The sequence below is a fragment of the Tachyglossus aculeatus genome, chromosome 14, assembly GCF_015852505.1.
Source record: "Tachyglossus aculeatus isolate mTacAcu1 chromosome 14, mTacAcu1.pri, whole genome shotgun sequence".
Lineage (NCBI taxonomy): Eukaryota > Metazoa > Chordata > Mammalia > Monotremata > Tachyglossidae > Tachyglossus > Tachyglossus aculeatus.
Window position 1 is genome coordinate 44,996,187 of NC_052079.1, and position 15,653 is coordinate 45,011,839.

At 46.5% G+C, this 15,653-nt stretch overlaps 1 protein-coding gene across 3 annotated transcripts in view; it reads left to right on the forward strand.

Moving 5' to 3' along the window:
- The first annotated feature begins 3,249 nt into the window (after positions 1-3,249).
- Positions 3,250-15,653, forward strand: part of TCP11L2 (t-complex 11 like 2) — a 36,679-nt gene continuing 24,275 nt past the window's right edge. For 2 of the 3 annotated variants that reach the window (XM_038756492.1, XM_038756491.1), the window contains exon 1: positions 3,250-3,358. The gene's annotated coding sequence lies outside the window, so the exon portion shown is untranslated. Of the gene's footprint in view, positions 3,359-12,828; positions 12,915-15,653 lie in introns of those variants that run through there. The other variant, XM_038756490.1, reaches the window with a different exon arrangement.

Here is a 15,653-nt window from a genome sequence, read left to right on the forward strand (position 1 = left end):
TACCTCCTTCCCTTCCCCATAGCACCTGTATATATGTATATATGTTTGTACATATTTATTACTCTGTTTATTTATTTATCTTACTTGTACATATCTATTCTATTTATTTTATTTTGTTAGTATGTTTGGTTTTGTTCTCTGTCTCCCCCTTCTAGACTGTGAGCCCGCTGTTGGGTAGGGACTGTCTCTATGTGTTGCCGACTTGTACTTCCCAAGCGCTTAGTACAGTGCTCTGCACACAGTAAGCGCTCAATAAATACGATTGATTGATTGATTGATTAACCAGGGTGCACTGCTGGTAGCGGTACTCAAGTGCCTTGAGTGTTGGGGCCAGGGCTGCCAGCAATGATATCTTAAACCTGCCGTGGTAGAAAAAAGAGGATGTCAGGAATATTCATGATGCGGGAGGCCGTATGGCCTAGTGGAAAGAGCGTGGGTCTCAGAGTCAGGAGATCCGGGTTCTGATTTCAGCTCCGCCATTGACCTGGAGTTTGACCGTGTGCCTCACTCAGCTTCTTCTGATATAAAATGGGAATAAGGTGCTTGTTTCCTTCCCTCTTAGTTAGCCCCATGTGGGACAGGGTTTGTGTCAGGTCTGATTATCAAATCAATACCCCAGTGCTTGGCCCATAGCAAGTGCTTAAATATCATCATTATTAGCGATAGCAGTAGGAATTCTATCCGCCAAGCTAGCTCTCTTCCTCCCTTCAAGGCCCTACTGAGAGCTCACCTCCTCCAGAGGCCTTCCCAGACTGAGCCCCCTCTTTCCTCTCCCCCTCCTCCCCCTCTCCATCCCCCCCGCATTACCTCCTTCCCTTCCCCACAGCACCTGTATATATGTATATATGTTTGTACGTATTTATTACTCTATTTTACTTGTACATATTTATTCTATTCTGTTCATATGTTTTGTTTTGTTCTCTGTCTCCCCCTTCTAGACTGTGAGCCCACTGTTGGGTAGGGACCGTCATTATATGTTGCCAACTTGTACTTCCCAAACGCTTAGTACAGTGCTCTGCACACAGTAAGCGCTCAATAAATACGATTAAATGAATGAATGAATGAATGATAAGGCTAGGGATGAAACTATCGAGGCCACTGCCACTACACTGTCCTTTAATGTGGTTCTGGGTGTTTTGTTTTGTTTTAATGGTATTTGTTAAGCATTTACTATGTACCAGGCACTGTACTAAGCACTGGGGTAGGTACAAGCTAATCAAGTTGGACACTGTCCCTGTCCCACATGGGGCCCACAGCCTTTATCCTCAATTTACTGGTGAGCTAACTGAGGCACCCAGAAGTGAAGTGACTTGCCCAAGGTCACACAGCAGACAAGTGGCAGAGCTGGAATTAGAACCCAGGTCCTTCCGACTCCCAGGCTCAGGCTCTATCCACTAGGCCACACTGCTTCTCTAGGGTGTTCCCAGAGCAATAACGCTTCCTTGGGACAAAGAGCATTATTTTTCTTTTTCTTACTTTCAACCTGATTAATTTAGGATGGAGAATTGAGCAGAGCCAAGTACCTGAAGAAGATGAACAGCATGCTAGCCTCCTTATTTCCTGGAAGGTGGAACCCATCTTCGTATGGGCCTCGGGAATCCTTGTGGAATTGAAGGAATGATATTACCAATGCCAGTGGCATTTTGCAGGGTAGAGCTGTTTTGGCCAGCATAGTTGTTGGCATGTCAGGTATGGAACTGAGATCCTTAAACCAGTGGGTAATTATCGTCATGAGAAGCGACACCCTCCAGTGAATCAAGGCCTCGAAATAGCCTTTGCTTCTATTATTGGCTCTGCTAGCTACTGGCTCACTGTGTGACCTTGGGCAAGTTCAGGCAGTCCTCAACTTAAGACGATTCAAGTTGTGCCGAATGGGGCTTACACTCTTCTAAATTTACACTGTTTCAGCTTTACAATACATTGATTTCAACTACCACACTAGCCTCCTTTAGGGGATTATCTCCAGGGCATAGGCGGTAAGGAGAGGAGATACCTGATACCCGGGAGCCGAGGGAACGCAGGGAAATCATTTCAAAAGCCGCAAGGAAAGGAGAAAAAGAAAATGCTTGAATGATGTGTTGGGGTTGGCGGGGGCTGGAGGGGAAGGGGCAGGGAAAAGGTTTACCTGAACTCCAGGCAGAGATACCAGGGAAGGTCAACCTGACCATTTGATTTCTGATCTAATGGTTAACTTTACATAGAACATCTCAGTGTCAATCTAAATCCATTAATGTAGTTATATCACTCACCTATGATTGAGTACACTCAGTTCTAACACATGTTTTCAATCAATCAGCAGTCCTTATTGAGGACTCACTGTGTGCAGAGCACTTGGGAGAGTACAATAGATTTGGTTTACGATGCACGTTGAATGCATTAGGGAATGTGGGAAACATTTTCCCAGGAACGAGAGCTCGCTTGAACTTCGTGTGCCACATTGCGTGAAGAAACTGTTTGAGTGTATGTATGTGGCAATGGAATGTTCTACAGAGCACATTTTCCTTACCGTTTGGCTAATGTAACTCTCACATTATAGAAGACCTGGGTGTAAACGGTTCTGGGTCATTTTGGTAAGAATGGGGTATCTGACCTCGGCTCAGAAATTGAACCCCATATATAATATTGCTTTACAGAGAAATTGATTTTGATTCACAATATTTCAACTTGTTGCAATTTTCAGGAATTAATTGTCGATCTCTCTCTCCCCCACTAGGCTGAAAGGTCTTTGAGGGCAGAAAGCATGTCTATCAAAAGTATTTTATTGTATCTCCCAAGCACTTAGTACAGTGTTCTGCACAATGTAAGTGTTCAGTAAATGCTATTGACATAATAGGACTTTGAACAGACTGGGACTGGTCAGTAGACTGTGCTTAGGTGGTGATAGGTCACCCAAAATCATTCATTTCTGGGAGGTAGCCAATCAGGGAAAAATACCTAAGCATCAGTCAATCTTTCAGTGGTATTTATTGAGTGCTTACTATGTTCAGAGCACTGAACTAAGTGCTTGGGAGAGTACAGTCGAACGAAGTGATTAGACATGATCCCTATTTGGCTCTCAGTCTATACTGGGGGGAAAAAACACCAAAGCCAAAAGGCCCAGACATGGGAATACAAAGGCTAGGTAGCAGATTTGAAAGTCTGCTATTGCACAAACGCAGAAATTTCCCTCCCAGACCCAGAATACTCCCTACCTTCTTTTTTTAGTTCTTTTCCTTTTTCTCTTCATTTTCCTTGCAGATAATGTGGCCACTCCTGGCCCCACCCACTTCCTTCTCAAAGCTTCTCTTCCTGGCCACTCATCATTCACTCCATCCCGTATGGTTGTGCCTGTGTCTGAGCAGTAACCAGTGGTGGCAAGGTAAGAGGAGTGGAGGGGAGAAGGGAAGGCTAAGGGGAGGTGGCAGCAGTAAGAGTTTGTCGATGTGTGGAACCTGAAGCTGTGTGGTGCGTAGTTGTGCATTGTGCCTAGGCTTGTGTCTTGGGACTGCATATATGGGAGTGTTGAGGATCTGGTGTGACAGATTGGGTGATTTGGTTGGGCACCTCGAAGACTTTGGGGCTGAATGATTTTTCAAAACTATTTGCAAGGCTGCATACATTAATGTGGGCACACAGGCCGGGACACCCCTCTTCTAGGAGTCTGTTTCTTCTTTCCCAGGCCAATTTCTAGGAGATAATCTGAAAGGGCCTCCTATGGCCAAGGAGTGCATATTCCTCATCCCAGAAGGGAAGACCAGAACTTCTTGGGAAAAGTTTGAAAAAATGTACCAGCCTGAAAACCCCATTGTTCAAACCTATCATTCTTTTGGTGTATTCAGTCGGTCGATCAGTCATACAGTAAGCACTCAATACCATTGATTGATTCCTGGTATTACTGTCAAATTCCAATTATTCAAGCTGCTGGATCACCAAATTGTGGGTCATCCAGGGCCTATCTTATTTTCTCCTTTTATTCCTCTCGTTTTCCCTCCTGCTTCAACAAGGGAAGGAGGTAAGAATAATAGTAAACTGAAGGAGAGGGTAGAACTATTGGTTAAAATCAATCAGTCGTTATTTATTGCGTGCCGAACACTGTACTAAGTACTAGGGGGTGTATGGTATAACAATAAACAGGAAGGCACATTCCCTGCCCACAACGAGCTTACAGTCCAGAGGGAGAGCTGGACATTAATATAAATACATAAATTACAGATATGTACATAAGTGCTGTGGGACTACTGTATTAAGAACTAGGAAACATGCAATGGAGTAAGTAGATATGGTCTCTGTGCTCGAGGAGTTTACAACCTAGCCGGAGGAGAGTTAAATTGAAGTTTTTACATTTTGTGGATTTCAGTTATGTATTATTTTAGTTATTCCTTCTGAGTCCCCCATTAGCCCAATTAAGTGAGAGGTGTTGACTGCCCAGGCTCCCATAATATGAAATAAGTATTCTTTACTATTCACCTGGTTGATTGATATTCCTCCTTAGTAAGTACATATTTGCAAATTATTACGTGTATACAAAAAACTCAATTTGGAATTGGATATTTTTTAATAATTTGGAACCAGTCCCAGAGAAAATGTATTCCTTAGGGAAAAGACATTCTTTTAAAACCTGAAGAGCTTGCCTTTTCAGGATTTTTTGGAAGAATTTATTCCATTAAGTACAATCTCCAGTTCAAACAGTATCAAAGGAGTGAGCAAATGGGTACAGTACATTCTGACTTATTTAATTGTGTTTTTCATATTTTTTGAGTATAAAAAATATTGGTTTTCAGTCAGTAGCATCCCCTTCCAACTTACCTCCCTGTCTCAACTAGTGCCCCCCACTTCAAATATTCCTCAATGCTCTGTCCTTTTGTTTAGCATAATGCAAGTGACTCTGCTTATTTCAAGGTTGTTTTCCAACCCTGTGTGACTCTACCTTAATTGTGTTTTGAAATACTGGGCCTCATGTGGCAGGCCCCTGGTCGGACAGTGAGTTAGAAGTAAAACTCTTAGCAGAACTGACTCATATTCACCTGCTCCATGTGACTTAACCTCCCAGCTGAGAGAGCCAGTCTGGTTGTGGCTTTGGGGCTAGGGAGGAGTTAGCAGCTGCTTATTTGGTTTTGGCTTCCTCCCCCAAATAGATTGAGAGATTCAAACCACTGGTCTTTAGAATCCAGAGGATAGCAACAACTTCAGTGCAAGGAGTATAAGAAAGGCAAATTAATACATAACAACCTGTATTACACACCTCCCTAAATAAGCCAGATTTAAACCTTTTTTTAAGAAACTGTACCCCTGTGGACTCAAGGTTTTCCAGTAAGCCTTACCTGAAGCCTGTCCTTTTCCCACAGTTCAGGGAAGAGTCCAGAAAGCAATAAAGAGCTAAATTGGGCAAGAGCTGGGAATCATATATGGGAAATGCTGCTCTTCCCTTTGCCTTGGGATCAACTCTAAATGGAGATCCAGAGTATGAATGCCAGAGTGCTGGTTTACATATCTATAAATTATATATTATCAATTATTTATACTAACATCTATCTCCTCTTCAAGACTGTAAGCTCACTGTGGGCAGGGAATGTGTCTGCCAACTCTGTTGTACTTTACTCTCCCAAATGCTTAGTACAGTGCTCTGCACATAGTGAGTGTTCAGTAAATACCATTGATGATGATGATGAAGGTGATGATGGTGCTCATCAGGATCTAATACACAGGATCCAGGACCTTCTTCACTTCATAAAAGACTCAGGGTGCAAATATCTTGGTGTCCAGGATACCAGACATGACAAATGGGAAACTGGTTATAAATATAGATGTGAGAGAGTGTGTGTTTGTGTGTGTATATGTGTGTGTGTGTGTGTGTGTGTGTGTGTGTGAGAGAGAGAGAGAGAGAGAGAGAGAGAGAGAGGGAGGGAAGGGGAGAGAGATAAAGAGAGAGAGAGATTAAGTGATTGTTGGCCAGCATTTGAGAACTTGATGTTTGGGGGCTCATGGGTCTTTGCTGGGGGTGGCAAGCAAGTCTTTTTGAGCCCCATTAACTTCCTGTAGAATTAGAATGTCCCAAATCCCCACTAGTCAACACTAGAAATGGAGCTGAAGTAGTGGAGCTGCTTCAACCAGAGCTGGTGAGAAGGAAAATCATTCCTTAGGTGTCCACAAGTGCTGGCTCCCAAGAGCTTGTGCTTTCAGATCTGTGGGGCTGTTTATTGCTGTGCTCTTAGTGGAAGGCACAAATTGGTGGTTAGCAGCAATGGGAGTGGTTTCTCTTGCCTGCAGCTCAGTGTTACTGCTCATTTTCCTTCAAAAACATTCAGGCTGTGTTTCCCCATTCCTCAAGAAATTCCAGTGGTTGCCCAACCACCTCTGCATCAAACAAAAACTCTTCACCACTGGCTTTAAAGCACTCCATCACCCTGCCCCTTTCTACCTCAGCTCGCTTCTCTCCTACTACAACGCAGGCCACACACTTAGTTCCTCTAATGCTAACCTTCTCACTGTACCTTGATCTGGTCTATCTTGCTGCCGACTCTTGCCCAAATCCTACCTCTGGCCTGGAACACCCTCCCACCCCCCACCTCCTCATATCAAACAAAGAATTGCTCTCCCCCATTTCAAAGCCTCATTGAAGTCACATCTCCTTCAAGAAGCCGTCCCTAATTAAGCCCTTCTTTTCTCCCACTCCCTTCTGCGTCACCCTGACTTGCTCCTTTCATTCACTCTCCCTCCCATCCCCAAAGCACATATGTATAAAACTGTAATTTATTTATTTATGTATATTAATGTCTGTCTTCCCCTCTAGACTATGAACTCACTGTGGGCAGGGAATGTGACTGTTGTTGTATTGTACTCTCCCAAGCGCTTAGTACAGTGCTCTGCACACATTGAGTGCTCAATAAACACAGTTGAATAAATGAATGAATGGGTGTTGCTGCTCCTATTGGCTTTCTGGAGATTTCTCTTCAGCAGGGAGCCCAGCAAGAGGCAGCTCAGCAGGAGTTTGAACCCAAGACTGCAACCCTCTAGTACTTTGAAGTCTTCCAGGTTAACTGTATCTCTTGTTGCAAACCTCTGCTCAGGGCCTTAATCTTCTATTTTGGAGTCCGGTGGGGGAATATAACATGTAATGTACATTATTTGGGGGTTTTGTTTATTACTTTTGCTTTCAAAAAGTCAGTTTTTTATCCTCCAAAAATATGGTCAAGGGAGTTAAGGTTATAATCACTGTCTTTTGTATGTATATCAACATATAGATTGACATATAAACTGTGCACATGGTAGCAACAGAGACTTACACTTAAACTGTATAACGAACTCTCACGTTTATGAGGGAGCCCAGAGCCATACCAATTTACAATGAGATTGAAGAAATAGCTAGCGACACGATGGAGGGGCGGGAGGGACTGAAAGTAGAGGAAGGAAATAACTCTTTCTCCAAGCTAAACAGAAGCGATAAACCCGCTGAACGAGTTTTTCAAACTTGCCGTTGAAGCCACTGGAGAGATTGGTTCAGTAGTTGCAGATTTGTCATCTCCACAATAAATTGGAGGCTCATCTATTGCTAGCTAAAAAGTCTGTGTCATCATCAATCATCATCATCAATCGTATTTATAGAGCACTTACTGTGTGCAGAGCACTGTATTAAGCACTTGGGAAGTACAAATTGGCAACATATAGAGACAGTCCCTACCCAACAGTGGGCTCGCAGTCTAAAAGGGGGAGACAGAGAACAAAATCAAACATACTAACAAAATAAAATAGAATAGATATGTACAATACTAACAAAATAAAATAAATAGAATAGATATGTACAATATGTATGTACATATGTATGTGTCCATTTTTAGCATGTGAATGTAATGCATGTGCCTATCTAGAGGAATTCCCTTTAATGTTTCTTTAATGTTTCCCCTGACCTGTAAACTCCCTGTGGACAGGGAACATCTACCAACTCTCTTGTACTGTACTCTCCCAAGCATACTGATACAATAATAATAATAATAATAATGGTATTTATTAAGTGCTTACTATGTGCCAGCCACTGTACTAAGTGCTGGGAGGCTCTGTGCTTCAGTTTCCTCATCTGTAAGATGGGGATTAAGACCTGGGACAACCTGATCACCTAGTATCTCTCCCAGCGCTCAGATCTCTCCCAGCACAAGAATTTGTGCTTGGCACAAATTCATTCAATTGTATTTATTGAGCACTTACAGTGTGCAGAGCACTGTACTAAAGCGCTTAACAAATACCATCGTTATTATTATATTATTGTACTGAGTGCTGGAGGACATCGAACAGTGCTCTACAAACAGTAAGCGCCCCGTTGATGGAATGCCCTCCCTCTGCCCATCCGCCAAGCTTGCTCTCTTCCTCCCTTCAAGGCCCTACTGAGAGCTCACCTCCTCCAGGAGGCCTTCCCAGACTGAGCCCCTTCCTTCCTCTCCCCCTCGTCCCCCTCTCCATCCCCCCGTCTTACCTCCTTCCCTTCCCCACAGCACCTGTAAATATGTATATATGTTTGTACATATTTATTACTCTATTTATTTATCTTACTTGTACATATCTATTCTATTTATTTTATTTTGTTAGTATGTTTGGTTTTGTTCTCTGTCTCCCCCTTTTAGACTGTGAGCCCACTGTTGGGTAGGGACTGTCTCTATATGTTGCCAACTTGTACTTCCCAAGTGCTTAGTACAGTGCTCTGCACACAGTAAGCGCTCAATAAATATGATTGGTGATGATGATGATGATTGATTTGCATCTGCTCTTGCGTGAGTTTCTATTCTGGAACTACAAAAACAGCCTGTCGAGTTGTGTCTGCCTACACATACGTAGCCGGGCGACGATCGTGGCTGCTTGTGAGCATGCAAATAATTGTGTGTTCATTCGTAGCTTGTTACCTGCAGGGTCCCCCTCTCCCGCGCCCCCTCCCCGCTTACTAACTAGTTAATAACCCCCCCATCCCTTCAAAGCCCTATTGGGAGCTCACCTCCTCTTGGAGGCCTTCCCAGACTGAGCCCCTCCTTGTCTTCTGCTCCTCATCCCCTCCCCATCACCCCCACTCCATTCATTCATTCAATCGTATTGATAGTAGAGTGCTCTGCACACAGTAAGCGCTCAATAAATACGATTGATGATGATGATGATCGCTTACTTTGTGCAGAGCACTGGACTAAGCGCTCCTTCCCTCTGCCCTACCCCCTTCCCCTCCCCACAGCACTTGTGTGTATTTGGACATATTTATTACTCTATTTTATTAATGAGCCCACTATTTGGTAGGGACCGTCTCTATGTGTTGCCAACTTGTATTTCCCAAGCGCTTACTACAGTGCTCTGCACACAGTGAGTGCTAAATAAATACGATTGATTGATTGAATATCTATATGTGAGCCCGTCGTTGGATAGGGACCGTCTCTGTCTGTGGCCGAACTGTACTTTAAGCACTTAGTCCAGGGCTCTGCACATAGTAAGTGCTCAATAAATACGATTGAATGAATAATTCTATTTATCAATTCTGATGATGATGGCATTTATTAAGCAGTTACTATGTGCAAAGCACTGTTCTAAGCGCTGGGGAGGTTACAAGGTGATCAGGTTGTCCCATGGGGGGCTCACAGTCTTCATCCCCATTTTCCAGATGAGGTCACTGAGGCCCAGAGAAGTTAAGTGACTTGCCCAAAGTCACCCAGCTGACAATTGGCAGAGCTGGGATTTGAACCCATGACCTCTTACTCCAAAGCCCGTGCTCTTTCTACTGCTTCTCTTCTATTCTGATGACATTGACACCTGTCTACTTGTTTTGTTGTCTGTCTCCCCCTTCTAGACCGTGAGCCCGTCGTTGGGTAGGGACCGTCTCCATCTGTGGCCGAATTGTACTTTCCAAGCGCTTAGTCCAGTGCTCTGCACGTAGTAAGTAAGTGCTCAATCAATATGAATGAATGAATGAATGAATGACTGCTTTGACTCCCTTCAAAGCCCTATATATGTTGCCAACTTGTACTTCCCAAGCGCTTAGTACAGTGCTCTGCACACAGTACCTGTATATATGTATATATGTTTGTACGTATTTATTATTCTATTTATTTTACTTGTACATATTTATTCTATTCATTTTATTTTGTTAATATGTTTTGTTTTGTTGTCTGTCTCCCCCTTCTAGACTGTGAGCCCGCTGTTGGGCAGGGACCGTCTCTCTAATGTTGCCAACTTGTACTTCCCAAGCGCTTAGCACAGTGCTCTGCACACAGTGCTCAATCAATACGATTGATTGATTGATTGATTGATTGATTCTAGACTGTGAGCCCACTGTTGGGTAGGGACCGCCTCTCTATGTTGCCAACTTGTACTTCCCAAGCGCTTAGTCCAGCGCTCTGCACCCAGTAAGCGCTCAATAAATACCATTGAATGAATGAATGCATGCTTGCAGCCTTCTTCCCTTCTTCTTCCTTCCCATCCCCACAGCACCTGTATCTATGTATATATGTTTGTACATATTTATTACTCTATTTACTTATTTATTTATTTTATTTGTACATGTTTATTCTAATCATTTTATTTTGTTAATTTGTTTTGTTGTCTGTCTCCCCCCTTCCAGACTGTGAGCCCGCTGTTGGGCAGGGACCGTCTCTCTAACGTTGCCAACTTGGACTTCCCAAGCGCTTAGTCCAGCGCTCTGCACCCAGTAAGCGCTCAATAAATACGATTAAATGAATGAATGAATGAATGCATGCTTGCAGCCTTCTTCCCTCCTTCCTTCCCTTCCCTTCTTCCTCCTTCTCCTCCCCACAGCACCCGTATCTATGTATATATGTTTGTACATATTTATTACTCTATTTATTTATTTTATTTGTACATGTTTATTCTAATTATTTTATTTTGTTAATAATATGTTTTGTTTTGTCTGTCTCCCCCTTCTAGACTGTGAGCCCGCTGTTGGGTAGGGACCGTCTCTCTAACGTTGCCAACTTGGACTTCCCAAGCGCTTAGTCCAGCGCTCTGCACCCAGTAAGCGCTCAATAAATACGATTAAATGAATGAATGAATGAATGCATGCTTGCAGCCTTCTTCCCTTCTTCCTTCCCTTCCCTTCTTCCTCCTTCTCCTCCCCACAGCACCTGTATCTATGTATATATGTTTGTACGTATTTATTACTCTATTCATTTATTTTATTTGTACATGTTTATTCTAATTATTTTATTTTGTTAATATGTTTTGTCTTGTTGTCTGTCTCCCTCTTCTAGACTGTGAGCCCGCTGTTGGGCAGGGACCGTCTCTCTAATGTTGCCAACTTGGACTTCCCAAGGGCTTAGTCCAGCGCTCTGCACCCAGTAAGCGCTCAATAAATACGATTGAATGAATGAATGAATGCATGCATGCATGCATGCATGCTTGCAGCCTTCTTCCCTTCTTCCTTTCCTTCCCTTCTTCCTCCTCTCTAATGTTGCCAACTTGGACTTCCCAAGGGCTTAGTCCAGCGCTCTGCACCCAGTAAGCGCTCAATAAATACGATTGAATGAATGAATGAATGCATGCATGCATGCATGCATGCTTGCAGCCTTCTTCCCTTCTTCCTTCCCTTCCCTTCTTCCTCCTTCTCCTCCCCACAGCACCTGTATCTATGTATATATGTTTGTATGTATTTATTACTCTATTTATTTATTTATTTTATTTGTACATGTTTATTCTAATTATTTTATTTTGTTAATATGTTTTGTTTTGTTGTCTGTCTCCCCCTTCTAGACTGTGAGCCCGCTATTGGGTAGGGACCATCTCTATATGTTGCCAACTTGGACTTCCCAAGCTCTTAGTCCAGCGCTCTGCACCTAGTAAGCGCTCAATAAATATGATTGAATGAATGAATGAATGAATGCATGCTTGCAGCCTTCTTCCCTTCTTCCTTCCCTTCCCTTCTTCCTCCTTCCCCTCCCCACAGCACCTGCATCTATGTATAGATGTTTGTAATAATAATAATGGCATTTATTAAGCACTTACTATGTGCAAAGCACTGTTCTAAGCGCAGGGGTGGTTACAAGGTGATCAGGTTGTCCCTCGGGGGGCTCACAGTCTCAATCCCCATTTTACAGATGAGGTCACTGAGGCCCAGAGAAGTGAAGCGACTTGCCCAAAGTCACACGGCTGACGACTGTCAGAGCCGGGATTCGAACCCGTGACCTCTGACTCCAACGCCCGGGCTCTTTCCGTGGAGCCACGCGGCTTCTGTACGCATTCATTACTCTATTTATTCATTTATTTTATTTGTACGTGTCAAACAGGTATTTCTTGTCAACAAATACGATTGAATGAATGAATTCAATTTTAGACTGTGAGCCCACTTTTTAGACTGTGAGCCCACTGTTGGGTAGGGACTGTCTCTATGTGTTGCCAATTTGTACTTCCCAAGCGCTTAGTACAGCGCTCTGCACATAGTAAGCGCTCAATAAATACGATTGATTGATTGATTGATTGAATGAATGAATGAATGAATGAATGAATGCAGCCCCGCTCCCAACCGGGCCCAGTTCCGTAAACAGAAATCGTCGCCCTCCTCCTCGGACGGTACCATTCTCCGCCCAAGGGGGGGGGACGCACTGTCCCCAGCCGGTCCCGATCCCCCACGAAAAAGTGTCCCTTGCCGCCGAGAGCTAGAATTGGGGTTGTCGTGTACGAAGCGGATCGAGTCACTCTGTCCCTCCTAGTCGGGGGTCCCTGGGACCCCCCCATCGGGGCCCCCAACAACCCGCTCCCCCCCCCCCCAAGGGCGAGTTGGGCGGCGCCGGGACCGGCTGCTCGGAGCCCGAGAGCCGGAGCCCTTTAAACCCGGCGGCTGGGCTGGTTGGCTGGCCGGCCAACCGGGTTCGGCTCGGCTCGGCTCGGTTCGGTTCGGTTCGGCTCGGTTCGGCTCGGCTCGGCTCGGCTCGGCTGTTCTCCGTCGTTCCGCCCCGCACCGGGTGTGTAGCTGTTGGCGGCTCCGGGTCGGAGGGTTCCTAGATCCGGGGGCCCCGGCCTCCCCGGACCCCTGCCCGCCCCGCCCCGCCCCGCCCCGCCGGAGGGTTTGGCCCGGACCCCCGAAGGCCCGGGAGGGAGAGAGGACCGGACCGGACCGGACCGGCCGGCGCAGCCCCCGGCTTGGCCCCGAGGCTCCGTCGGTGTTTCCATGGCGCTGGACCGGTGCCAGCCTTGGCGCTACCGGCGGCTTCCCCAACTAAGCAGCGGGGGAGGGGGCAGGAGCGAGCGCCCGGCCCGGCCCGCCCTTCTCCTCCCCAGCCCTGCCCGCCCCTTCTCCCCTTCTCTTTCCCCTCCCTTCCCCTTACCCCCTCCCCCCTTCTCCTTCCTTCCCTCTCCATCCCTCCCTTCTGCGTCCCTCTCCAGCCCTCCTCTCTCCAGCCCTCCCTTCTCCATACCTCCCGTCCTCCCTCTTCATCCATCCCCTCTCCATGCCTCCTTCCCCTCTCCTTCCCTTCCCCTCTCCTTCCCTTCCCTTCCCCTCTCCTTCCCTTCCCCTCTCCTTCCCTTCCCCTCTCCATCCCGTCTCTCTCCATCCCTCACTTCCTCCCCTCTCCATCCCCCTCCATGCCTCCCCTCCCCTTCCCTCCTCTCCATCCCTCTCCTCCTCCCACTCCATCCCTTCTCTCCATCCCTCTCCTCCTCCCACTCCATCCCTCCCCACTCCATCCCTCCCCACTCCATCCCTCCCCACTCCATCCCTCCCCTCTCCATCCCTCCCCTCTCCATCCCTCCCCTCTCCATCCCTCCCCTCTCCATCCCTCCCCTCTCCATCCCTCCCTTCTCCATCCCTCCTCTCTCCATCCCTCCTCCCTTCCCACTCCATCCCTCCCCTCTCCAGCCTCCCCTCCTCCCTTCTCCATCCCTCCCCTCTCCATCCCTCTCCATCCCCTCCTCCCTTCTCCATCCCTCATCATCATCATCATCAATCGTATTTATTGAGCGCTTACTATGTGCAGAGCACTGTACTAAGCGCTTGGGAAGTACAAATTGGCAACATATAGAGACAGTCCCTACCCAACAGTGGGCTCACAGTCTAAAAGGGGGAGACAAAACCAAACATACTAACAAAATAAAATAAATAGAATAGATACCCTTCTCCATCTCTCCCTTCTCCATCCCTCCCCTCCTTCCCTCCCCATCCCTCCCCTCTCCTGCCCCCTCATCCCTCCCCATCCCTCCCCTCTCCTGCCCCCTCATCCCTCCCCATCCCTCCCCTCTCCTGCCCCCCGCATCCCCCACGGTTTGTTTTCCCAGGAAGCGTGCTGCCGGCCGGTGGGTTGCGGGTTGCGGTAGGTTGGGGGTGGGGAAAGGGGAGGGGAGGGGCGTCCCGCAGCCGCTCCCGCGGCCTGGCTTAGTGGCAAGAGCCCGGGCTTTGGAGTCAGAGGATGTGGGTTCTAATCCTGACTCCGCCACATAACAATAATAATAATGATAATGGCATTTGTTAAGCACTTACTCTGTGCCAAGTACTGTTGTAAGCGGTGGGGTGGATACAAGGTAATCAAGGTGTCCCACGTGGGGCTCATAGTCTTCACCCCCATTTTACAGATGAGGGAACTGAGGCACAGAGAAGTGAAGTGGCTTGCCCAAGGTCACACAGCAGATGAGTGGCGGAGCTAGGATTAGAACCCCTGTCCTCTGACTCCTAAGGCTGTGCTCTTGCCACTAAGCCATGCTGCATTGCTGTGTGACCTTGGGCAAGCCACTTCACTGGGCCTCAGTGACCTTATCTGTAAAGTGGGGATGAATGATAATAACAATTATCATGGTATTTGTTGAGCACTTACTATGTGCCAGGTACTCTATAAAGTACTGGAATGGATACAGGCAAATTGGGTTGGACACAGTCCCTGTCCCACGTGGGGCTCACAGTCTCAATCCCCATTTTACAGATGAGGTACCTGAGACACAGAGAAGTGAAGTGACTTGCCCAAGGTCACACAGCTGACAAGTGGCGGAGCTGGGAGTCCCAGCCCCATGCTCTGTCCACTCTGCCATGAAGACTGTGAGCTCCATGTGGGACAGCGTGATTACCTCGTATCTATCCCAGTGCTTAGAACAATGCTTGGCACATAGTAAGTGCTTTGAGAAGCAGCATGGCTTAGTGGATAAGAGCTTGGGCTTGGGAGTCAGAGGTCATGGGTTCTAATCCCAGTTTAGCCTCTTGTCAGCTGTGTGGCTTTGGGTAAGCCCACTTCTCTGTGCCTCAGTTACCTCGCCTGTAAAATGAGGATGAAGACTGTGAGCCCCACGTGGGACAACCTGAGTACATTGTATCTACTCCAATGCTTAGAACAGTGCTTGGCACATAGTAAGTGCTTAACAAATACCATTATTATTATTGTTATTATTATTATTCAGTGCCCTTGAACCCGTTATCGGACCGGCAGGGCAAGGAGCTAGGATCAGATAGCAGCTCTCTCCCCTTATCCCTCCTCCCTTGCCTGGCCGGAGCCACTGGCTTCCATGGTCCTCCTGCTCCTGACCCCTGGAAACTTGGAAGAAGGCACCAGAGGTGGTTTTCCCAATATTTCTGCCCTGGCTGTTTGAATGATCCCGTTTAGCCTCCTCTCCCATTCTATCTCTGTCTTCTCAACTCTTTTCTTTTGCCTCTCCCTCCTTTCTCCTCCGTTTCTCCTTCCCTTCTCCCACAGCTCTCCTCTCTTTTTCTCTCTCTCATT